This window comes from Erythrolamprus reginae, unplaced genomic scaffold (genome assembly GCF_031021105.1).
Source record: "Erythrolamprus reginae isolate rEryReg1 unplaced genomic scaffold, rEryReg1.hap1 H_33, whole genome shotgun sequence".
Classification (NCBI taxonomy): domain Eukaryota; kingdom Metazoa; phylum Chordata; class Lepidosauria; order Squamata; family Dipsadidae; genus Erythrolamprus; species Erythrolamprus reginae.
In genome coordinates, this window is record NW_027248488.1 from 283,195 (window position 1) to 308,747 (window position 25,553).

The 25,553-nt window shown below is 44.2% G+C and overlaps 1 pseudogene; it reads left to right on the forward strand.

The window, feature by feature from the left end:
• Positions 1-1,594: 1,594 nt before the first annotated feature.
• On the forward strand, positions 1,595-25,297 carry LOC139155618 (zinc finger protein 721-like; annotated as a pseudogene).
• The last annotated feature ends 256 nt before the right edge of the window (positions 25,298-25,553 follow it).

Below are 25,553 nucleotides of genomic sequence, written 5' to 3' on the forward strand. Positions count from 1 at the left end.
AAGGATTTAGGGGTAGTGATTTCTAACAGTCTGAAAATGGGTGAACAGTGCAGTCAGGCGGTAGGGAAAGCAAGTAGGATGCTTGGCTGCATAGCTAGAGGTATAACAAGCAGGAAGAGGGAGATTGTGATCCCCTTATATAGAGTGCTGGTGAGACCACATTTGGAATACTGTGTCCAGTTCTGGAGACCTCACCTACAAAAAGATATTGACAAAATTGAAGGGGTCCAAAGACGGGCTACAAGAATGGTGGAAGGTCTTAAGCATAAAACGTATCAGGGAAGACTTAATGAACTCAATCTGTAGAGTCTGGAGGACAGAAGGAAAAGGGGGGACATGATCGAAACATTTAAATATGTTAAAGGGTTAAATAAGGTCCAGGAGGGAAGTGTTTTTAATAGGAAAGTGAACACAAGAACAAGGGGACACAATCTGAAGTTAGTTGGGGGAAAGATCAAAAACAACATGAGAAAATATTATTTTACTGAAAGAGTAGTAGATTCTTGGAACAAACTTCCAGCAGATGTGGTAGATAAATCCACAGTAACTGAATTTAAACATGCCTGGGATAAACATATATCCATCCTAAGATAAAATACAGAAAATAGTATAAGGGCAAACTAGATGGACCATGAGGTCTTTTTCTGCCGTCAGTCTTCTATGTTTCTATTTATTTATTTTGTCCAATACACAATGAGGGTTTTAGTGGGTATATATCTATATACGCATAGTAAAATACATGATGAAGGTTATAGAGGAGATACTCATAGTAAAATATATCTAAGAAATAATAGAAGAAGAGATATAGGAATAGAAAAAAGGTATAGGAGATATAGGAGAGCAATAGGACAGGGGACGGAAGGCACTCTAGTGCACTTACTGACCTCTTAGGAATCTGGAGAGGTCAACCGTAGATAATCTAAGGGTAAAGTGTTGGGGGTTTGGGGATGACACTATGGAGTCTGGTAATGAGTTCCACGCTTCGACAACTCGGTTCCTGAAGTCATATTTTTTACAGTCAAGTTTGGAGCGGTTAATATGAAGTTTAAATCTGTTGTGTGCTCTTGTGTTGTTGTGGTTGAAGCTGAAGTAGTCGCCGAGAGGCAGGACGTTGCAGCATATGATCTTGTGGGCAATACTTAGATCTTGTTTAAGGCGTCTTAGTTCTAAACTTTCTAGGCCCAGGATTGAAAGTCTAGTCTGTCTCGAGTGGAGGAGTGAAGGGCTCTTCTGGTGAAGTGGTGAATTCCCTCTTTCCAGTTTTCTTTGCATTTTGTATCCTAAATAAACAAAGAAAGAAGACCTGGAGACTCTTGAAAAAGCACAGAGAAGAGCAAGGAAGACGGAGGCTGAAGGGAAAGAAGGACCAAGGTCCCTCCCCTCCTCAATGGGGAAGCCGAGCGGAGGAAAGAGGAGAGGGGGCTGGAGGGGAGGAAGAGCTCAACCGCTCTAGAAACGCCCCAGAAGAAAGCCTTCTCCCGCCCTGGCACTTTCCCCCAAATCCACCAGGGGCCGCCCTCTGCCAAGGGAAGGGAACTCCAGGCGCTTCCCCACCGGGGGGTGGGACTGTCGCGAAGGGCTTCCCAGAGGAGGCGGAGAAGGAAGTGACGTCACAGCCTTGCCACTCTGGGACGCCGCACTCTTTCTCCTTAAACCTTGGTGCTCGCGTGATACGGAGAGTCCGTATGGGCGACATCCAGACGTGCCCCAGGTGAGGCGGGGGGGAAGGCTCTTCCCGAGTCCCATGCTCCCCAGCCGTCCTCTCCCTGCAGGGGGAAGTGGGGAGGGAGGGCCTTGCGGAGGCCCAGCAGGAGAGGAGAGAAGCCGGGCGAGGAGAAGGATGAGGCGGCTGCTGTCCAAAGGAAGAGGGAGACAATGAGAAAAATCTGCCCTTTTATATCAAGATAAATGAAGAGAAAACAAGAACATCCTGAGGTAAATCTCAAACAACGCCCAGAAGAAAAAGGCGGGGGAAAGGGAAACGCCCCCTTTCCACCCTCAGCAACCAATCAGAGGGCAGATCCCCTCAGCCAGGAGCTCGCACTCCCTCAGCCATGACAGGGTGTTGGGGACCTTTGTGCACTTTCCTTCTCCAGGCATTAAATTCAATCTCTTCACATTGAAAGTCTTCAAAAGAAACAGAGTTGAGATTGAATTGTCAGGCGCGTCTCTTTCCCGCCATTCCTCCCATCCGGGCACTTTGCCCCAAATCCACCAGGGATTCAACCCTGGTGCCGCGTGAGACCGAGAGCCCGGCGGGAAAACACCCAGACGTGTCCCAGGTGAGGGTGGGCCCTTCCCGTTCCCCATGTTCCCCTGCCGCCCTCTCCCTGCAGGGGAAGCGGGGGGGAGGGGAGGAGGCGGGATTCGCCCCAGGCTCCCCGAGGGCCCGATCCTGTCTCCGGAGGGGGAGAGAAGCGGGCCGGCCTCTGCAGCTGCCTCCTTCCCGGCCCTGCTCGGGGGACCTGGGACCTGCGCTGGGATGAGCCTCTTGGGGCTCCGGGCAGGTTGGGGGAAGGTCGCTCAGGGGCTGAATTCCACCTTCTCCTTCTGGGCCTTTGTTTTTCCTTCCATCTCAGAGACAGAAACCGGAAGCCATTTGGGGTCTTTGCAAGGCCCCATTTTCTCCTGGGGGAAGAAGAAAAGAGCGGGATCACCTGGAGGGATCCGTCCTGTGTTCCCAGAAATGGTCCCGTGAAGGAAAAGGCCTCTGGAGACCCACAAGAGTCCTTGGACCCCTTTGGAGCTGCTCTGCAGGACAGAGGAAGGATGGAGATCCCACCTGTTGCAAAGGGGGGAAGCGGAAAAGGCCCTGCAGCTGCTCAGCCTGGGAAGGGGGGGAAGCTCTGGACAAGACCCGGGCAGAAGATCCTGGAGGAAGAACCCATCCTCCCTTCGAAAGTTCAGCCCTGGAACTCCATCCAATACCGGGAGGCTGAGGGTCCCCGAGGACTTTGCAGCCGACTCCATGATTTGTGCAGGCGATGGCTGAGTCCAGAGAAACACACCAAAGCCCAGATGCTGGACCTGGTGGTTCTGGAGCATCTCCTGTCCCTTCTGCCTCCAGAGATGGAGGGCTGGGTGAGGGAGTGTGGAGCAGAGACCAGCTCCCAGGCGGTGGCCCTGGCGGAAGGCCTCCTCCTGAGCCAGGCGGAGGAGCAGAAGGAGCAGGTCCAGTTGCAGGTGAGACACTTTAGGGAGCTCAGAAAACAGTAGAGAATGTGGTTGAATACTTCACCCCTCCTTCCCAAACTTCTCTGGCCTTCATCCCATCTCCAATTCTTGTAGGACATTGTTCTGTTTTCTCACTCAACCTCACAGATGGATATTGGGGTCTTTGAGATTGTGTTCCGAATCTGGGAATCCACTTTGTGTCATGTGATGTATATTGTGCTTCTTTTTTCCTTCTTCTCATTTGAAGTGCTGCACTGTGGAGATCAGAGATCCTGAGGGAAAGGAGAATCCATCAAATCCCCCTCAGGAGACATTTTTCAGGAGGATCCCTTGGGAAGATCAAAGCCAGGACACTTCAGGAGGTAATAAAATATCCTCCAGTTGTCCATCTGTCCTACCTCTCTGTCTCTTCTCTTCTATAGAAAACCTCCTCCTCTTTCGTTAATGATGCATTTTGAAATTATTTATTCCTTACAGAGAAACAAAGAATGAAGCTTCCTTGTTTTTATGACGGAGATCAAACAGCGGCTGAACCTCCAAATCAAGTAAGAAAGGGGGAAATTATGAGATTTCTATTCTTCCTTCAGGAAGTGAAGTGGGTGTGCAGAGGGCTCTCTCCTTCTATTTTCCTCCATTTGGCCAGGATTATTTTTGTGTTCTACCACAACATGGAGAGCAGAATAGCAGGTTCCAGTTGCGTCCTCTGTTTATCTTGTTCTCTTCAAAGCTCCTCCAACTTGAAGTTTACAACAAGCAATTTTTTAGACAAGAACAAAGATGAGACGGATTGTTATGAATTTTGGAAGAGAGTTTTTAATAGCTAGAAGATAAAAATAAAAGTGCAGTCAAAAATTGGGAAATAGAGATGGAAAGAGAAGGAGGGTAAAAATTAACAGATAGGAGGGATGTCTATGCAAGAACTATAGATCATGAAATAGACGTAATAATAGCGAGAGTAATAATAATAATAACAACAGCAACAACAACAGAGTTGGAAGGGACCTTGGTGATCTCCTGCTTGGGCAGGAGACTAAATGGCTTCAGACAAATGATTATCCAACATCTTCTTAAAAACCTCCAGTGTTGGAGCATTCACATCTTCTGGAGGCAAAAGCCGTTCAATTGTTCTTTCTTTTTAAAAAAATAATTTTTATTATAATACAAAGATTAAAAAAGAGCAGATATATAGTGTTTTACATATTGTATCATTTCAGAGTATAATTATTATTTGTGTAGTTATTATGCTTAAATTCTAAGATACTTTATACAGAGCTGCCCCTAGTTCTCCCTCCCTCCCCGTTGAACTGTTGACCTAACAGTTCTATTTCTTCCTTTTGATATCAATATGCAGCTTATGGGTTGATATTCCTGGAGGCATCTGTAATATGATAAATGATTTAGCTTTACTAGATAAATGGTCAAAGCAATGGAAACTGCAGTTTAATGTTTCCAAATGTAAAATAATGCACTTGGGGGAAAGGAATCCTCAATCTGAGTATTGTATTGGCAGTTCTGTGTTAGCAAAAACTTCAGAAGAGAAGGATTTAGGGGTAGTGATTTCTGACAGTCTCAAAATGGGTGAACAGTGCAATCAGGCGGTAGGGAAAGCAAGTAGGATGCTTGGCTGCATAGCTAGAGGTATAACAAGCAGGAAGAGGGAGATTATGATCCCGCTATATAGAATGCTGGTGAGACCACATTTGGAATACTGTGTTCAGTTCTGGAGACCTCACCTACAAAAAGATACAGTATTGACAAAATTGAAGGGGTCGAAAGACGGGCTGCAAGAATGGTGGAAGGTCTTAAGCATAAAACGTATCAGGAAAGACTTCATGAACTCAATCTGTATAGTCTGGAGCACAGAAGGAAAAGGGGGGACATGATCGAAACATTTAAATATGTTAAAGGGTTAAATAAGGTCCAGGAGGGAAGTGTTTTTAATAGAAAAGTGAACACAAGAACAAGGGGACACAATCTGAAGTTAGTTGGGGAAAAGATCAAAAGCAACGTGAGAAAATATTATTTTACTGAAAGAGTAGTAGATCCTTGGAACAAACTTCCAGCAGACGTGGTAGATAAATCCACAGTAACTGAATTTAAACATGCCTGGGATAAACATATATCCATCCTAAGATAAAATACAGAAAATAGTATAAGGGCAGACTAGATGGACCATGAGGTCTTTTTCTGCCATCAATCTTCTATGTTTCTATGTTTATGGCATCAGCGGTTGTCACACATTTGTTCTATCATACAATTAATCTAAAGTCAGATTGGTTTGATCTTGATGTTGTATCTCGGAATAAGTTTTTGGGTTAGTCTGTCCATTTCTGCACAGTCATTTTTTTATATATAATTTCTCTTTCTGATGGTGTTTCTTCTTTTTTCCAATTTTGTGCTATTGCAATTCTTGTTGCAGTAATCATATGTTGTATCAGATAATAATAGTCTTTTTTGAGTTTATTATGCCCAGAAGAGAGGTCTCTGGTTTTAATCTCAGTTGTTCAATTGTTCTAACCGTCAGGAAATTTCTCCTTAGTTCTAAGTCGCTTGTCTCCTTCTTAGCTTGACTCCCTCTTCTTTGCTGCAACCCCTGAGATACTGGAACTTCGCTATCATGTCTCCCCAGTCCTTCTTTCCTTTAAACTAGAGATACCCAGGTCCTGCAATCGTTTTTCATATGTTTGACCCAGTGATGGCCAACCTTTTTCAAACCGAATGCCCAAACCGCAACCCAACACCCACGTATTCATATCCGACTGCCAACTGGGCAATTTACCCTATTTTTCAGACTATAGGACACACCAAGATTGTGAAGCGGTAAGCAAGAAAAAAGGTTTCTTTCCTCTCCTGCATGGCTCCAGTCCGCCAGCGAAAGCTTCAGCCGGGCTCTCCCCCGCTTCCCTCCTGTCCAGCCACCTCTCTTGCACGGCTCCAGTCTGTGTTTTTAAAGAAATACCGGTACTTGAACAGACAAAGAGCAAAGTGGAGAAGGTACTGACCCACTCTCCTGCCCTCTCCCAGCACCCGGCTCTCCTCCTCGCCTCCGGTGTCAAAGGCCAAGCAAACTTTTCTGTCTCCCTCAGCCACAGCTGCTGCCGACTTCCACGTGCGCCTTCACATTCACACACGCCCACGCGCATGGCAGCCTCCCGATTCCTTTGCGTGTGTGTGTGTCGGGGTGTGAAGCGTGCATGGAGGGAGGCAGAAAACTTTGCTCGCTCTTTGACACCGGAGGCGAGGAGGAGAGCCGGGCGCTGGGAGAGGGCAGGAGAGTGAGTCGGTGCCTTTTCCGCCTTGCTCTTTTATCTGTTCTTCTTTTTAAAAGCGGACCGGAGATGCACAAGAGAGGTCCGGCCACGTCTCCTGCACGGCTCCAGTCCGCCAGCGAAAGCTACAGCCGGACTCTCCCCCGCTTCTCACCCATCCTCAGAAACAGGTTAGGCGAGGTGGGGGCATGCCACAGGGGGAGGGCAGGAATGCGCCTATCTCGCCAACTCCTTCAGCTGCTCCACCAGCGGCCCCGGGATTTCCCCACTGGCGTACGGACGCCAGGGCAGTCAGCAGCTTCTGCGGGTCCAGCAGCCACTCCTCCCTCCTCTCGTCACTGCACATGCCCGGAGAAATGGATCTGCCATAATTTCGTCATCACAATTATTATTATTATTATTATTATTATTATTATTATTATTATTATTATTAATTGGGTTTGTATGCCGCCCCTCTCCGCAAACTCGGGGTGGCTCACAACAGTAATACCAAAACAGCTAAAAAACCCTTATTTGTAAAACCAAACATACATACACACACACACGCATACCATGCATAAATTGTAGAGGCCTAGGGGGAAAGAATATCTCAGTTCCCCCATGCCTGGTGGCAGAGGTGGGTTTTGAGGTGTTTACGAAAGGCGAGGAGGGTGGGGACTATTCTAATAGAAACATAGAAACATAGAAGACTGACGGCAGAAAAAGACCTCTTGGTCCATCTAGTCTGCCCTTTTACTATTTCCTGTATTTTATCTTAGGATGGATATATGTTTATCCCAGGCATGTTTAAATTCAGTTACTGTGGATTTCCCAACCACGTCTGCTGGAAGTTTGTTCCAAGGATCTACTACTCTTTCAGTAAAATAATATTTTCTCATGTTGCCTTTGATCTTTCCCCCAACTAACTTCAGATTGTGTCCCCTTGTTCTTGTGTTCACTTTCCTGTTAAAAACACTTCCCTCCTGAACCCTATTTAACCCTTTAACATATTTAAATGTTTCGATCATGTACCCCCTTTTCCTTCTGCCCTCCAGACTATACAGATTGAGTTCATGAAGTCTTTCCTGATACGTTTTATGCTTAAGACCTTCCACCATTCTTGTAGCCCCTCTTTGGACCCGTTCAATTTTGTCAATATCTTTTTGTAGGTGAGGTCTCCAGAACTGAACACAGTACTCCAAATGTGGTCTCACCAGCGCTCTATATAAGGGGATCACAATCTCCCTCTTCCTGCTTGTTATACCCCTAGCTATGCAGCCAAGCATCCTACTTGCCTTTCCTACCGCCCAACCACACTGTTCACCCATTTTGAGACTGTCAGAAATCACTACCCCTAAATCCTTCTCTTCTGAAGTTTTTGCTAACACAGAACTGCCAATGCAATACTCAGATTTAGGATTCCTTTTCCCCAAGTGCATTATTTTACATTTGGAAACATTAAACTGCAGTTTCCATTGCTTTGACCATTTATCTAGTAACGCTAAATCATTTACCATATTACAGACCCCTCCAGGAATATCAACCCTATTGCACACTTTAGAGTCATCGGCAAATAGGCAAACCTTTCCTACCAAACCTTCCCCTATGTCACTCACAAACATATTAAAAAGAATAGGACCCAGAACAGACCCTTGTGGCACACCGCTTGTAACCTGACTCTGCTCAGAATACTCGCCATTAACAATAACTCTCTGATGTCTATGCTTCAGCCAGCTTGAAATCCACTGAACTATCCAGGGATTAAGTCCAATCTTCACTAATTTATCTATCAGCTCTTTATGTGGAACCGTATCAAAGGCTTTGCTGAAGTCCAGATAGGCAATATCCACGGCACCACCTTGATCCAACACCTTTGTGACATAGTCAAAGAACTCAATGAGATTAGTCTGACATGATTTGCCTTCAGTAAAGCCATGCTGATTTGGGTCCAATAAGTTATTGTTTTTTAGATGCTGATTTATCCTCTTTTTGAGTAGAGTCTCCATCATTTTAACTACAACTGATGTCAAGCTAACTGGCCTGTAGTTACCAGCTTCTTCTCTACTGCCCTTCTTGTGGATAGGCACAACACTGGCCATTCTCCAATCCTCAGGAACATCTCCTGTTAACAGGGATTTGTTAAACAAATCAGTCAGGGGGGTAGCAATGACAGATCTGAGTTCTTTAAGAACTCTGGGGTGGATGCCATCTGGACCCATTGCCTTATTTATCTTTAATCTTTCAAGTTCAAGTTCTTCTAATCTCTGGGGGGAGTAGGTTCCAGACGGCCAGGGCTGCCACAGAGAAGGCTCTTCCCCTAGGCCCCGCCAAACGACATTGTTTTGTTGATGGGACCCGGAGAAGACCCACTCTGTGGGATCTAACCGGTCGTTGGGATTCGTGCGGCAGGAGGCGGTCTCATAGATACCCTGGTCCGATGCCATGAAGGGCTTTATAGGTAATGACCAACACTTTAAATTGTGACCGGAAATTGATCGGCAACCAATGCAGACTGCGGAGTGTTGGTGTAATATGGGCATTTTTGGGGAAGCCCATGATTTATTTATTTATTGGATTTGTATGCCGCCCCTCCGGAGACTCGGGGCGGCTAACAGCAACAATAAAGCAGTGTACAATAGTAGTCTGATGTTAGAAACAATTAAAAACCCATTAATATAAAAAACCAAGCATACATACATACATACATACCATGCATAGAATTGTAAAGGCCTAGGGGGAAGAGGGTCTCAATTCCCCCATGCCTGACGGCAGAGGTGGGTTTTAAGCAGCTTACGAAAGGCAAGGAGGGTGGGGGCAATTCTAATCTCTGGGGGGAGTTGGTTCCAGAGGGCCGGGGCCGCCACAGAGAAGCCTCTTCCCCTGGGTCCCGCCAAGCGACATTCTTTAGTTGACGGGACCCGGAGAAGATCCACTCTGTGGGACCTAACTGGTCGCTGGGATTTGTGCAGCAGAAGGCGGTCCCTGAGATAATCTGGTCCGGTGCCATGAAGGGCTTTATAGGTCATAACCAACACTTTGAATTGTGATCGGAAACTGATCGGCAACCAATGCAGACTGCGGAGTGTTGGTGTAACATGGGCATATTTGGGAAAGCCCGTGATAGCTCTCGCAGCTGTATTCTGCACGATCTGAAGTTTCCGAACACTTTTCAAAGGTAGCCCCATGTAGAGAGCGTTACAGTAGTCGAACCTTTACAATATTAGCCTCTAGTCCCCTAATCATCTTCGTTGCTCTTCTCTGCACTCTTTCTAGAGTCTCAACGTCCTTTTTATATCATGGTGACCAGAACTGAATGCAGTACTCCAAGTGTGGCCTTACCATTAACACTTCACGTGATCTTGATTCTATCCCTCTGTTGATGCAGCCTGGAACTGTGTTGGCTTTATTGGCAGCTACTGCACACCATCTATCCTCTTGTCTAAATCATTGATGAACATGGAAAGATCTTGCGAATCCTCCTGCTCTGTTCTTTTTCCCGTGTTCAGGTGAGTCTTGTGTCCTTTGAGGAGGTGGCTGTGTCTTTCTCTGAGGAGGAATGGTCTCAGCTGGATCCTGACCAGAAAGCGCTGCATTCGGAAGTCATGCTGGAAAACCATAGGAACGTGGTCTCTCTGGGTAAGAGTTTTCTAGTCACCAATCAGAGTTCAAGAAGACAGATTATAGTTAGTTTTTTATTTGTAAAAATAATACATGTATTATGAGATATCGTCTTCTGGGAGGGAGAAGGAAAGTCCTCGGAGAGGGGCAGCATACAAATCTAATAAATTATTATTATTATTATTATTATTATTGTTGTTGTTGTTATTATTATAAAAGGATCTGGTCTTCTGGTGCTTGAATGAAGGAAAGAGTCAATGTCTCTTTGCTTACATGCTTTCTGTGCTATCTCTATTTTTCCATTTCTATTTAAACTTACCTGTGGAGGCTGAAAAGAACGAGGTGTGCTTTTATGTGTCCTCTGGAGGTCATGTGAAAGGACTGTGTTGTCATTTGTACTCTGAAACTTTCCAAATTATGTCAGAATAGAACTTTCACACTGAGCCCATAGAATAATTTTCTCCCAATCCAATTCAAGAACAAAGGCTTTGTTGTATAACCATTTGCGTGAAATTGCATTAGGGTTTCCTGGCTAAGAAGGGGGTTGGACTAGAAGATCTCCAAGGTCCCTTCTGTTTTTCTATTCTATTCCTTAATTCAAAACTGACTGTGAGTGAGATTTACATACATATAGATAACTGTAAAGAAAGATAATTCCTATCTTGTCCAAAATTGCTCCAAAAATCACCACTTCAAAAGCTTCCCAAATCACTTCCAAAGTCTTCCAAACCCACCTCTCCTTTCAAAATGCCTCGTTTCTCTTTGCTGCCTTTCTTCACTCCATTTGCCTTCCTTAGGATCTTGATTTGGGTGGCATAGGAAGCGGCTGGAGAGGCGATTTTTGGAGGAATTTGGGGCAACGTAGGAAGGTTTTGAAGGGGGGATTTTGGGAGAGATTTGGGGCAGCATTAGCTTTCGTTAGGACCTCCATTCCTTGCTTCTCCTCACTGTCTGTCTCCACTCCGTTAGCCTTCACTTTGTCCGCCTTCCGCTTTTTTTTAAACCTTAAAGTTTGGATTTTCCTAATGCACGCATTATTTGCTTTTCCATTGATTCCTATGGGAAATAATGTTTCGCCTTACTAACTTTTCACCTTACGAACCTCGTCCCGGAACCAATTAAGTTCATAAGACAAGGTATGACTGTATATAACACAAAATATAGCACAATCAAATCATATAACATAGTATCACATAATTGCAGAGATAATCAAGAAGGAAGAAAAAAAAAAGGAGGGGATAAGAGATAGGGGTATTGGGAAAGGATAAAAGAGAGGTGGTAGTAAGAAAGAAGATACAGAATGGAAAGAGGAAAATAAAGGAAAGGTGGAAGAAGGACCACCTACTTGGCTGGTATCACGGTTCATTATGACCTCAGATTTGAAGATGTAGTTGGAGTGCTATTTCCAAGAAATTGTATAATAATAATTAATTAATAATAATTTATTGGATTTGTATGCCGCCCCTCTCCACTTTGATTTACAAATGTTATGATTTTTAATCTACATCTTGATGTTTTGAAGATTTATTCCTAGTTTATGTTAAGAATCGTTAGTTCTGGTTGTCCGATGTTGTATGTAGGTTTTGTGTATCATTAATAGTAGTTATAGTAACAGATTGTATTTTGTTATTCGTTGGAGATTGGTTTGTTGGTTTGTCATCTTTTTGTAATATTTGTAGGTGTTTTTTTTTTTTTGCCTTATCCAATGGTACCTCTTGTCTCAGGTGCTATAGAAATCTGTATCGTTCTTATTTTGTAGTTCCATAGTCAATTTTGACATTTCAGCATACTCCATAATTTTGCATATATATAGATAACAATTCAATTCAATTTATTAGATTTGTATGCCGCCCCTCTCTGAAGACTCGGGGCGGCTCACAACAGTAAAGAAAGATAATTTTTCAAGATATTTTCAAAGATTTCATGACTTATGAATATAGAAATCATCATGTCTATATCACACCTCTGTAAGCATGCAAACATACAACACAATCGAATTTTGAAGAAATTCAGAAGGAAATTCACTTGACTTTGATCTTTTTCTCTTACTGTTTAATCATTTTCATTTCTTTTTTGCTTTGAAGGTAAGAACAGGACAGGACAAGAGAATCAAGATTCCTGTGAACTGTTCCAGGTCATCAACCCTAAAGTTGGAACGGAGAAGTTTGGAATTCCAATGGAATCCGAAAGCCCCAAAAGAAACCAGTCAAAGAATTGGAATCAGGAAAGCTCATCTTCCACTAATGCTCTGATGAAAGACATACTTGTGCAACAAGAGGAAATCAAGAAAAAATATATTGGGAAAAGTGTGAAGCTAATCAGAGCTAAAGTACAAGTAAATGAACACTATTTAACCCAAAACAAAGGAGAAGATGTTATAAGAAGACACAATGGACAAAATTACAATGGGACATCCATTCTTTCTCTTGGAAGTAACTACCTGACATCCCAAAAAGCGATCGACACAAAAGAGAAGCCTTATAAATGTTTGAAATGTGGAAAATGTTTTAAAACAAGGGGGCAAATTACTATCCACAAAAGGATCCACATAGGGGAGAAGCCATATAAATGCATGGAGTGTGGAAGGACCTTTGCTCGAAGGGATACTTTTATTTCCCATAAGAGGATCCACACACGGGAGAAGCCATATAAATGCTTGGAGTGTGGAAAGACCTTTGCTCAAAGAGATCATTTTATTTACCACCAAAGAATCCACTCAGGGGAGAAGCCATATAAATGCATGGAGTGTGGAAAGACCTTTGCTCAGAGCAGTGCACTTAATACCCATAAAAGGATCCACACAGGGGAGAAGCCATATAAATGCATGGAGTGTGGAAGGTCCTTTGCTCAGAACAATGATCTTACTTCCCATAAAAGGATCCACACAGGGGAGAAGCCGTATAAATGCATTGAATGTGGAAAGAACTTTGCTCGAAAAGGTACTTTTATTTCCCATAAGAGGATCCACACAGGGGAGAAGCCATATAAATGCTTGGAGTGTGGAAAGACCTTTACTCGAAATGATACCTTTATTTCCCACCAAAGGATCCACACAGGGGAGAAGCCATATAAATGCATGGAGTGTGGAAAGACCTTTGCTCGAAAAGGTACTTTTATTTCCCATAAAAGGATCCACACAGGGGAGAAGCCATATAAATGCTTGGAGTGTGGAAAGACCTTTGCTCGAAAGGATACCTTTATTTCCCACCAAAGGATCCACACAGGGGAGAAGCCATATAAATGCATGGAGTGTGGAAAGACCTTTGCTCATAGCAGTGCACTTACTTCCCATAAAAACCTCCACACAGGGGAGAAGCCATATAAATGCATGGAGTGTGGAAAGACTTTTGCTCAGAGCTCTGCACTTATTTCCCATAAAAGGATCCACACAGGGGAGAAGCCGTATAAGTGCATGGAATGTGGAAAGACTTTTGCTCATACCACTGCACTTACTTCCCATAAAAGGATCCACACAGGGGAGAAGCCATATGAATGCTTGGAGTGTGGAAAGACCTTTGCTCAAAGTAGTGCACTTATTTCCCATAAAAGGATCCATACAGGGGAGAAACCATATAAATGCATGGAGTGTGGAAGGTCCTTTGCTCGGAGCGATGAACTTACTTCCCATAAAAGGATCCACACAGGGGAGAAGCCGTATAAATGCATGGAGTGTGGAAAGACCTTTGCTCATACCACTGCACTTACTTCCCATAAAAGGATCCACACAGTGGAGAAACCATATCAATGCATTGAATGTGGAAAGACCTTTGCTCGAAAAGGTACTTTTATTTCCCATAAGAGGATCCACACAGGGGAGAAGCCATAGAAATGCTTGGAGTGTGAAAAGACCTTTGCTCAAGGAAATCATCTTATTTCCAATAAGAGAATCCATACAGGGGAGAAGCCATATAAATGCTTGGAGTGTGGAAAGATCTTTGCTCAGATTAGATCTCTATCCTCTCATAAAAGGATCCATACTCGGGAGAAACTATATAGCAATAGCAATTCCACTTAGATTTCTTTACTACTCTACAATGCTCTACCACTTTATCTTTGAGCAGTTTACAAAGTCAGCATCTTGTCCCAAGCAATCTGGGTCCTCATTTTAGTGAATAAACAGAAGTTGAAGGTATTTTCAATAAAATGTCAAATTGAAATTTTTCAATTTCCACTTATTTAAAAATGCTCCATCCATTTTCTTGCTGAAATATTTTTTCTGAACCAGTTGCATTTCTTGCTCAAAGAAACACGGTTTTCACTTTGTAAAATTGCTGCCTTTTTTTAAGTTAATACACAAAGATTGTTAATGTTCCCAGATGCAAATGGTCTTATTATGAAGAACAAAAAAACAAAACCCCACACTGGAAATGTCGTACAGTGGTACCTCATGATATGAACCCCTCTTCTGACGAACAACCCGAGATACGAACCCGGGGTTCAGAAAATGTTTGCCTCTTACGAACTTTTTTCTTCTTACGAACCCGCCGCTACCGCCGCCAAGAAGCCCCACCAACTGGCTGTCGCTTTTTAAAACAGCCGGGGGATTTCCCAGCGTCCTCCTGAACACAAACACCAAACCCAAACTTCCGGGTTCGGCGTTCGGGAGGCCTCCGAGAAGCCCCCTGGCTGTTTTAAAAGGTGACAGCTGGGCGGCGGCATTTTTTTGCAGGTTTTTTTTTCGTTGCATGGATTAATTGATTTTACATTGTTTACTATGGGAAACAATGTTTCGTCTTACGAACTTTTCGTCTTACGAACCTCCCCCTGGAACCAATTAGGTTCGTAAGATGAGGTATTACTGTACTTTGTCTAGGTAGCAACCAGGTTAAATCCCAGCTTTAATTTACAAATAACGAATAATTTTCAGGATTATAGAATTAATAGTTATTAAAGCAATCCTTCAACAGAGAGCAATTTTGTTAGCAAAGTACTCCGAGATGGAATGGATATTTTAAGGACCCTCTTGGGGGACTCAACCAGACATCTCCACTCTCGCCCCGTCCTCAATCCATCTAAAAATTGTGCCACTTAGAGATTTGGTGAAGAAGGAAAGAGGGATCCTGTCCAAAGCTCTGCTGTGATCTTGGGATCTGCCTGAACTCCTCTGCCTCCATCACACCCCACTTTCCCTTTCCCCCCCAGATCCCTCCCATTCCTTCCACACTCCCTGCTGCCCCCCCATCCCACGAAAGCTCCGAGTCTTCGGAGAGGGGTGGCATACAAGTCTAATAAATAATAATAATTATAATAATTATTATTATTATTATGTCAGTACAACACAGCAAACGAGATCACTATGCTGGATTTCCTATTTCATCACCAGTCGGGCGCTTCCCAAGCACCTAGGACTGCGTGATGTAGCGGCGAATTATGTTTGCCGATCCCAGTAAAGCGGCCTCTTGCAATTGACAGATGGAGATTTTGTCAATTCCGATGGTTTTCAAATGTCCGCTGAGATCCTTTGGCACTGCGCCCAGCGTGCCAAGTACCACCTTGACCACTTTCATGGGCTTATGCCAGAGTCGTTGCAGCTTGATTTTTAGATCTTCGTATTTCACTAATTTCTCTAGCTGCTTCTCCTCAATTCTGCTGTCTCCTGGGATTGCGATGTCGATGATCCATACTTTCTTTTTCTCCACAATCAAGATGTCTGATGTGTTATAGAAACATAGAAGTTATGCTTCAGAATTCGGTGAGTCTGAAGTCGGAAGTCCCACAGTAGTTTTGCTTGCTCATTTTCGACCACTTTTTCGGGCTTATGATCCCACCAGTTCTTTGCCACTGATAAATGGTAGTTCAGGCACAAGTTCCAGTGGATCATCTGTGCCACAGCATCATGTCTATGCTTGTTGTCAGTCTGTGCAACCTTTTTGCAGCAGCTGAGTATGTGATTGATAGTTTCATCTATTTCTTTACAGAGTCTGCACTTTGGATCATCTTGATTTTTCAATTCTGGCTTTGACAGCATTTGTTCTAGTGGCCTGTTCTTGTGCTGCCAGTATTAGTCCTTCTGTCTCCTTTTTGAGTGTTCCACTTGTAAGCCATGACCAGGTCTTTTCTTTATCCACTTTGCCTTCAATCTTCTCCAAAAACTGGCCATGCAATGCTTTGTTCCGCCAACTGTCCATACGACATTGAGTTACAGTTTTTCTGTCCTGGTCCTTAGTTTGCTTCACCTTGAGAAGCTTCCTATTGTTGACCTCCATCAACGCTGACTCTTTGCTCTCCTTCACATAGTCAGCTAATGCACACTTCTCTTCTTCCACTGTCTGCACCACTTGCAAAAGTCCTCTGCTGCCTATTTTCCTTGGTAAATGCAGCCTGTAAACGTCACTGCGGGGGTGTAGTGCATGATGGATCGTCATTAATTTTCTGGTTTTCCTGTCCAGGTTGTCCAGCTCTGCTTGAGTCCAGTTCACTATGCCAGCTGTGGATCTAATGACAGGTATGGCCCACGTATTTATAGCCTTGAATAGGGTTGCCACCATTCATTTTGCTCTTCAAAATTTTTCTGGTCCTCTGGATGTACTCTTTGCTGATCACTGGATATTATCCAGTTGCAAGATGCCCAAGTATCTGTAGGCTTCTGGGTGGTGGCACTTGATGGTTTGACCATTTGGCATTTTAATGCCCTCACTTTCAGTGATTTTCCCCTTTTTCAGTGCCACTGTGGCACTATTATCCAGGCCAAACTCCATGCTGATGTCATTGCTGAAGATTCGCACAGTGTTGGTTAGTGACTGTATCTCAGTTTCTGATATTCCGTACAACTTCAGGTCATCCATATACAGCAGGTGTGAAATTTTTGGTGAATTCCTAGCAGTTTGGTAGCCTAGGTTTGTTTTCTGTAGGATGAGTGACAGCGGGATTATAGCGATGATGAATAGCAATGGGGACAAAGAATCCTCCTGGAAGATGCCCCTTCTGATATTGATCAATTCATAGCTTTCATTCCCAACAAACAGCTCAGTCTTCCAATATTTCATCGGTTTGAGGATGATGTCTCAAGCTGAGCCCCTGTTTGATACCCAATAACCCCATAAACTCTTTCCAAATTGCACCCCACGATCCGATATGATCCGCTCAGGAACTCCATGTAGCCGATACACATGTTGTATGAACAGTCTTGCTAGTGTTTTGGCAGTGGGGATTTTTGAACACGCCACAAAATGCACCTGTTTGGAGAAAAGATCAGTAACGACCCAAATCACTGTATTCCCCCCACTCTCAGGTAGAGCCACAATAAAATCCATTGATATTTCTTTCCAGGGTGCCCCCGGTCTCGCCACTGTCTGCAACAGTCCTTGGGGGCGACCTGGGGGTCATTTAGTGGCTGCACGTACCGGGCAACTTGCTACATAAGTCTCAATGTCCTTTTTCATGGAGGGCCACCAGAACTGCCTTCTTAACAAATGCAAGGTTTTCAAGAAAGCAAAATGTCCTGCCACCTTAGAGTCATGCCCTCTTTCCAATATTAGAGGCCTCAACGCCAGTGGAATATACAAGCGTGATCCCAGCCAAGCTAGGCCGATCCTTTTGGTGCAATCACCCTCATGAGTCCGAAACCAGTCATCGGTTTCCAACACATTGCAGGTTTGCCATCAGATCGTCAGGAAGATCCGTTTTCTTGGTGCTCTGATGCCGAGTCATCGCCGAGCAAGCAGTTTGCGAGGTTGGTATGACTGATTGAATTGTCTCCAGCCTCCCGCTGCTGTACTGTGGCATTCTCGACAGAGCATCTGCAATGAAATTGCTTCCCCCCCCCCCCCCCGTAGATAGCGCAGTGAAAAGTTGAACCGACTGAAATGTTGCGCCCTCTGGCTTGTTTAGGGGATAATTTCCGGGGGGGTTTCAAAGCTTCCAAGTTTTTGTGATCTGTCCCTACCTCAAAAGCAGGGGTCCCCAAACTTTTTACACAGGGGGCCAGTTCACTGTCCCTCAGACTGTTGGAGGGCCGGACTATGAAAAAAACCCTTCGGTTTTCTTAATGCTGCCACCTTGAGGGAGGAGGAGGAGGTGAAGTGGAGCAAGTCCCCAACTCCTTGCCGAGTTTTCTCTTTCTCTCTTCCTTCCTCTCCTTTTTTTTCTCTCTCTCTCTTTCTCACTTTCTCTCACTTTCTTTGTATCTCTCCCTCTTCCTTTCTCCCTCTCTATTCCTTTCTCTTTCTCTCTGTCCCTCTTTCTCTTGCTTGCTTTCTTTCACTTTCTCTCTTTCTTTCTCTCTCCCTCTTCATTTCTCTATCTCTCCCTCTATTTCTCTCTCACTTTCTTTCTCTGTCCCTTTCTTTCTCTTGTTTTCTTTCTCTCTTGATTTCTTCCTCTCTCTCACTCACTCTATCTGTCCCTCTCCCTCTCTATCTCTCCCTTTCTTTCTCTCTGTCCCTTTCTTTCTCTCTCACTCGTTCTTGTTTTCTTTCTCTCACTATCTCTATCTCTTCCTCTGTATCTCTCCCTTTCTTTCTCTCTCTGTCCCTTTCTTTCTCTCTCTTTCTCTCTGTTCCTCTCACTTGATTTTTTCTCACTTTCTCTCTTGCTTTCCTTCTCTCTCTTGTTCTCTCTCTTGCTATCTCTATTCCCCCTCTCTTGCTCTCTGTTTTTCTCACTTTCTTCTTTCTTTCTTTCTATCTCGCTCTCTGTCTGTTGATCTCAGATTACTGGGACTCACCATTGAATAAGACACTTAGTGATCCTGATATTTATAAATATAATTATTTATTAACAACAATTATTTTTTGTTATTAATATTTTTTGAAAAACCGTAGTATATGCTATTCGCGAAGTTCGAACCCGCGAAAATCGAGGGAACACTGCAGTAATAATAATAATAATAATAATAATAATATTATAAATTTATTGTCATTGTCAAAACAACGAATTGTCATTGGCAATGAAAGTTGTGTGACACCCAGAGACCAGTCCCAGAGGAAGTAATTCTGTAATTGTTTGGAATAATAAATAATTAGTACAGTGATACCTCGGTTAATCTTTCCTACAATAGTAGCTTGGTAATACAAATAGAAGTTGGAGAGGCCAATGCCTCCTCTAGTTCGAAGATCTTGTAAATTCTTTAGTTTTATTCTTGCCTTTCTTTTGGACCAAACGAATTGGCGAATTACCTTGTGTAGATATTCAAAAAAAGATTTATTTAACTTTATAGGAGCTACTTGAAATAAATATAAGAATCATGGGCGAATATTCAATTTAATCACCGCGATCCTTCCCATCAAAGATAATAATAATAATAATAATAATAATAATAATAATAATAATAATTTATTAGATCTGTATGCCGCCCCTCTGAAGATAAATATAATTTTGACCATCTTGTTAAGTCTTTTTGTACCTCTTGTGTTAGTTTGTCAAAATTGTCTTTTTTTATAGTGCTACAATTTGAAGAGATCCAAATACCTAGATATCTGATTTTTTAAAACTACTGTATTTTTAAACTAAGAATTTGTTCTAATAACATGGAAACATAGAAGATTGATGGCAGAAAAAGACCTCATGGTCCATCCAGTCTGCCCTTATACTATTTCCTGTATTTTATCTTAGGATGGATATGTTTCTCCCAGGCATGTTTCAATTCAGTGACTGTGGATTGACCAACCACGTCTGCTGGAAGTTTGTTCCAAGGATCTACTACTCTTTCAGTAAAATAATATTTTCTCACGTTGCATTTTGTATCATAAATAAATAAATAAGGGGCCTGCATAAGTGCCCCAGTGGGCCTTCCGTCCCCTGTCCAATTGTCTCTCCTTATCTCATTTCTCTTCTCTTCCTTTCAAATATGTCCACCTATACTTTTATATCTTTTCTTCTATTCTTTTCTTTATATTACTACATCTCTATTCTCTTCAATGTGTATTATGTCTTGGACAAAATAAATAAATAAAACATCTGGAGACTGTGGAAAAAGCGCAGAGAAGAGCAACCCAGATGGAGGCTGAAGGAGACGAAACCCGGTTGCTGGAACTGGGCCTTTCCCGTCTGAGGCCCCTGATGGCCCCTCCCCTCCCCCCTCAATGGGGAAGCCGAGCGGAGGGAAGAGGGGGAGGAAGGGCCCAACCGCCCTAGAAACGCCTCAGGAGAAATGCCGGAACCTCCTTCCAGGCATTTGGGTCCCTAGGAAAGGGGAGGGAGGAAGAAGCCCAGAGGCCGAAGCCTTTGTCGGGCAGGGAGCCCCCTCCCTTCCCTCACCACTGCGTTCCTCTTCCCCGCCTTTTCTCCCATCCGGGCACTTTGTCTCGACTCCACCAGAGGGCGCCCTCTGCCAAGGGAAGGGCCTCTGAAAGGCGCTTCCCCATTGGCCCACCGGAGGGCGAACGTCAGGAGGGGCTTTCCGGAGGAGGCTGCGAAGGAAGTGGCGTCACTGAGCCTTGCCGCTCTAGGACGCCACACTCTTGGGCTGGCAGTACACGGAGAATCGGGCAGGAGTGCATCCAGAGGTTCCCCAGGTGAGGGGGGGGGGCTCTTTTCGGTCCCATGCTCCCCAGCCACCCTTTCCCTGCAGGGGGAAGAAGGGGGAGGGGAGGGTGGGCCCCGAGGAGGCCCAGTAGGAGAGGAAAGAAACCGGACGGGGAGGAGGAGGCGGGATTCGCCCCGAGGGCCCGATCCTGTCTCCGGAGGGGGAGAGAAGCGGGGCGGCCTCTGCAGCTGCCTCCTTCCCGGCCCTGCTCGGGGGACCTGGGCCCTGCGCTGGGCTGAGCCTCTTGGGGCTCCGGGCAGGTTGGGTGAAGGTCGCTCAGGGGCTGAATTCCACCTTCTCATTCTGGGCCTTTGTTTTTCCTTCCACCTCAGAGATAGAAACCGGAAGCCATTTGGGGTCTTTGCAAGGCCCCATTTTCTCCTGGGGGAAGAAGAAAAGAGCGGGATCACCTGGAGGGATCCGTCCTGTGTTCCCAGAAATGGTCCCGTGAAGGAAAAGGCCTCTGGAGACCCACAAGAGTCCTTGGACCCCTTTGGAGTTGCTCTGCAGGACAGAGGAAGGATGGAGACCCCACCTGTTGCAAAGGGGGGCAGCGGAAAAGGCCCTGCAGCCGCTCAGCCTGGGAAGGGGGGGAAGCTCTGGACAAGACCCGGGCAGAAGATCCTGGAGGAAGAACCCATCCTCCCTTCGGAAGTTCAGCCCTGGAACTCCATCCAATACCGGGAGGCTGAGGGTCCCCGAGGACTTTGCAGCCGACTCCATGATTTGTGCAGGCGATGGCTGAGGCCAGAGAAACACACCAAAGCCCAGATGCTGGACCTGGTGGTTCTGGAGCATCTCCTGTCCCTTCTGCCCCCAGAGATGGAGGGCTGGGTGAGGGAGTGTGGAGCAGAGACCAGCTCCCAGGCGGTGGCCCTGGCGGAAGGCCTCCTCCTGAGCCAGGCGGAGGAGCAGAAGGAGCAGGTCCAGTTGCAGGTGAGACACTTTAGGGAGCTCAGAAGGGAATAGAGAACGTGGTTGAATACTTTTCCTCTCCTTCCCAAACTTCTCTGGCGTTCATCCCATCTCCAATTCTTGTAGGACATTGTTCTGTTTTCTCACTCAACCTCACAGATGGATATTGGGGTCTTTGAGATTGTGTTTCAAATCTGGGAATCCACTTTGTCTCCTGTGATGTATATTGTGCTTCTTTTTTCCTTCTTCCCATTTGAAGTGCTGCACTGTGGAGATCAGAGATCCTGAGGGAAAGGAGAATCCATCAAATCCCCCCCAGGAGATATTTTTCAGGGGGATCCCTTGCGAAGATCAAAGCCAGGACACTTCAGGAGGTAATGAAATATCCTCCAGTTGTCCATCTGTCTTACCTCTCTCTGTCTCTTCTCCTCCTCTTTCGTTAATGATGCATTTTAAAATCATTTCTTCCTTACAGAGAAACAAAGAATGAAGCTTCCTTGTTTTTATGACGGAGATCAAACAGCGGCTGAACCTCCAAATCAAGTAAGAAAGGGGGAAATTATGAGATTTCTATTCTTCCTTCAGGAAGTGAAGCGGGTGTGCAGAGGGCTCTCTCCTTCTATTTTCCTCCATACTAAAAGAGCTAAAAAACCCTTATTTGTAAAACCAAACATACATACACACACACACACGCATACCATGCATAAATTGTAGAGGCCTAGGGGGAAAGAATATCTCAGTTCCCCCATGCCTGACGGCAGAGGTGGTTTTTAAGGAGCTTGCGAAAGGCGAGGAGGATGGGGGCAATTTGAATCTCCGGGGGGAGTTGGTTCCAGAAGGCCAGGGCTGCCACAGAGAAGGCTCTTCCCCTGGGCCCTGCCAAACGACATTATTTTGTTGACGGGACCCGGAGAAGGCCCACTCTGTGGGACCTAACCGGTCACTGGGATTCGTGCGGCAGGAGGCGGTCTCGTAGATACCCTCGTCCGATGCCATGAAGGGCTTTATAGGTAATGACCAACACTTTAAATTGTGACCGAAAATTGATCGGCAACCAATGCAGACTGCGGAGTGTTGGTGTAACATGGGCATTTTTGGGGAAGCCCATGATTGCTCTCGCAGCTGCATTCTGCACGATCTGAAGTTTCCGAACACTTTTTAAAGGTAGCCCCATGTAGAGAGCGTTACAGTAGTCGAGCCTTTACAATGTTAGCCTCTAGTCCCCTAATAATCTTCGTTGCTCTTCTCTGCACTCTTTCTAGAGTCTCAACGTCCTTTTTATATCGTGGTGACCAGAACTGAATGCAGTACTCCAAGTGTGGCCTTACCATTAACACTTCACGTGATCTTGATTCTATCCCTCTGTTGATGCAGCCTAGAACTGTGTTACTGCTTTATTGGCAGCTACTGCACACCATCTATCCTCTTGTCTAAATCATTGATGAACATGGAAAGATCTTGAAAATCCTCCTGTTCTGTTCTTTTTTCCGTGTTCAGAAGAGTCCTGTGTCCTTCGAGGAGGTATTTGTGTCTTTCTCTGAGGAGGAATGGTCTCAGCTGGATCCTGACCAGAAAGCGCTGCATTCGGAAGTCATGCTGGAAAACCATAGGAACGTGGTCTCTCTGGGTAAGAGTTTTCTAGTCGCGAATCAGAGTTCAAGAAGACAGATTATAGTTAGTTTTTTATTTGTAAAAATAATACATGTATTATGAGATATCGTCTTCTGGGAGGGAGAAGGAAAGTCCTCGGAGAGGGGCAGCATACAAATCTAATAAATTATTATTATTATTATTATTATTATTATTATTATTATTATTATTAAAGGATCTGGTCTTTTGGTGCTTGAATGAAGGAAAGAGTCAATGTCTCTTTGCTTAGATGCTTTCTGTGCTATCTCTATTTTTCCATTTCTATTTGAACTTACCTGTGGAGGCTGAAAAGAACGAGGTGTGCTTTTATGTGTCCTCTGGAGGTCATGTGAAAGGACTGTGTTGTCATTTGTACTCTGAAACCTCCCAAATTGTGTCAGAATAGAACTTTCACACCCAGCCTATAGAAGAGTCTTCTCCCAATCCAATTTAAGAACAAAGGCTTTCATTTTCATTTCTTTTTTGCTTTGAAGGTAAGAACCGGACAGGACAAGAGAATCAAGATTCCTGTGAACTGTTCCAGGTCACCAACCCTAAAGATGGAATGGAGAAGTTTGGAATTCCAATGGAATCCGAAAGCCCCAAAAGAAACCAGTCAAAGGATTGGAATCAGGAAAAGCCATCTTCCACTGATGCTCTGATGAAAGACATACTTGTGCAACAAGAGAAAATCAAGAAAAAATATATTGGGAAAAGTGTGAAGCTAATCAGAGCTAAAGTACAAGTAAATGAAAACTATTTCACCCAAAACAAAGGAGAAGATGTTATAAGAAGACACAATGGACAAAATTACAATGGGACATCCATTCTTTCTCTTGGAAGTAACTACCTAACATCCCAAAATGCGATCAACACAAAAGAAAAACCTTATAAATGTTTGAAATGTGGAAAATGTTTTAAAACAAGGGGGCAACTTACTATCCACAAAAGGATCCACATGGGGGAGAAGCCATATAAATGCATGGAGTGTGGAAGGTCCTTTTCTCAGAGCAATGATCTTACTTCCCATAAAAGGATCCACACTGGGGAGAAGCCGTATAAATGCATGGAGTGTGGAAGGACCTTTGCTCGAAGAGATCATTTTATTTACCACCAAAGGATCCACACAGGTGAGAAGCCATATGAATGCATGGAGTGTGGAAAGACCTTTGCTCATAGTAATTCTCTTATTTTCCATAAGAGGATCCACACAGGGGAGAAGCCGTATAAATGCATGGAATGTGGAAAGACCTTTGCTCATAGTAATTCTCTTATTTTCCATAAGAGGATCCACACAGGGGAGAAGCCGTATAAATGCATGGAATGTGGAAAGACTTTTGCTCAAAGTAGTGCACTTCGTTCCCATAAAAGGATCCACACAGGGGAGAAGCCGTATAAATGCATGGAGTGTGGAAAGACTTTTGCTCAAAGTAGTGCACTTATTTCCCATAAAAGGATCCACACAGGGGAGAAGCCATATAAATGCATGGACTGTGGAAGGTCCTTTGCTCAGAGCAATGATCTTACTTCCCATAAAAGGATCCACACTGGGGAGAAGCCGTATAAATGCACTGAGTGTGGAAAGACCTTTGCTCATAGCACTACACTTACTTCCCATAAAAGGGTCCACACAGGGGAGAAGCCGTATAAATGCATGGAGTGCGGAAGGACCTTTGCACGAAGAGATCATTTTATTTACCACCAAAGGATCCACACAGGTGAGAAGCCATATGAATGCATGGAGTGTGGAAAGACCTTTGCTCAGAGTAGTGCACTTAATACCCATAAAATGATCCACACAGGGGAGAAGCTGTATAAATGTATGGAATGTGGAAAGACCTTTGCTCATAATAATTCTCTTACTTCCCATAAGAGGATCCACACAGGGGAGAAGCCGTATAAATGCATGGAATGTGGAAAGACTTTTGCTCAAAGTAGTGCACTTTGTTCCCATAAGAGGATCCATACAGGGGAGAAGCCATATAAATGCATGGAGTGTGGAAATACCTTTGCTCAGATTAGATCTTTATCGTCTCATAAAAGGATCCATACTCAGGAGAAACTATATAGCAATAGCAATTCCACTTAGATTTCTTTACTACTCTGCAATGCTCTACCACTTTATCTTTGAGCAGTTTACAAAGTCAGCATCTTGTCCCAAGCAATCTGGGTCCTCATTTTAGTGAATCAACTGCTAAAAGTAATCTACAGAAGTTGCAGGTATTTTCAATAAAATGTCAAATTGAAACTTTTCAATTTCCACTTATTTAAAAATGCTCCATCCATTTTCTTGCTGAAATATTTTTTCTGATCCATTTGCATTTCTTGCTTAAAGAAACAAGTCACGGTTTTCACTTTGTAAAACCGCTGCCTTATTTTAAGCTAATACACAAAGATTGTTAATGTTCTCAGATGCACAACCCCACACTGGAAATGTCATACAGTGGTACCTCATGATACGAACCCCTCGTCTTACGAATAACCCTAGATACGAACCCGGGGTT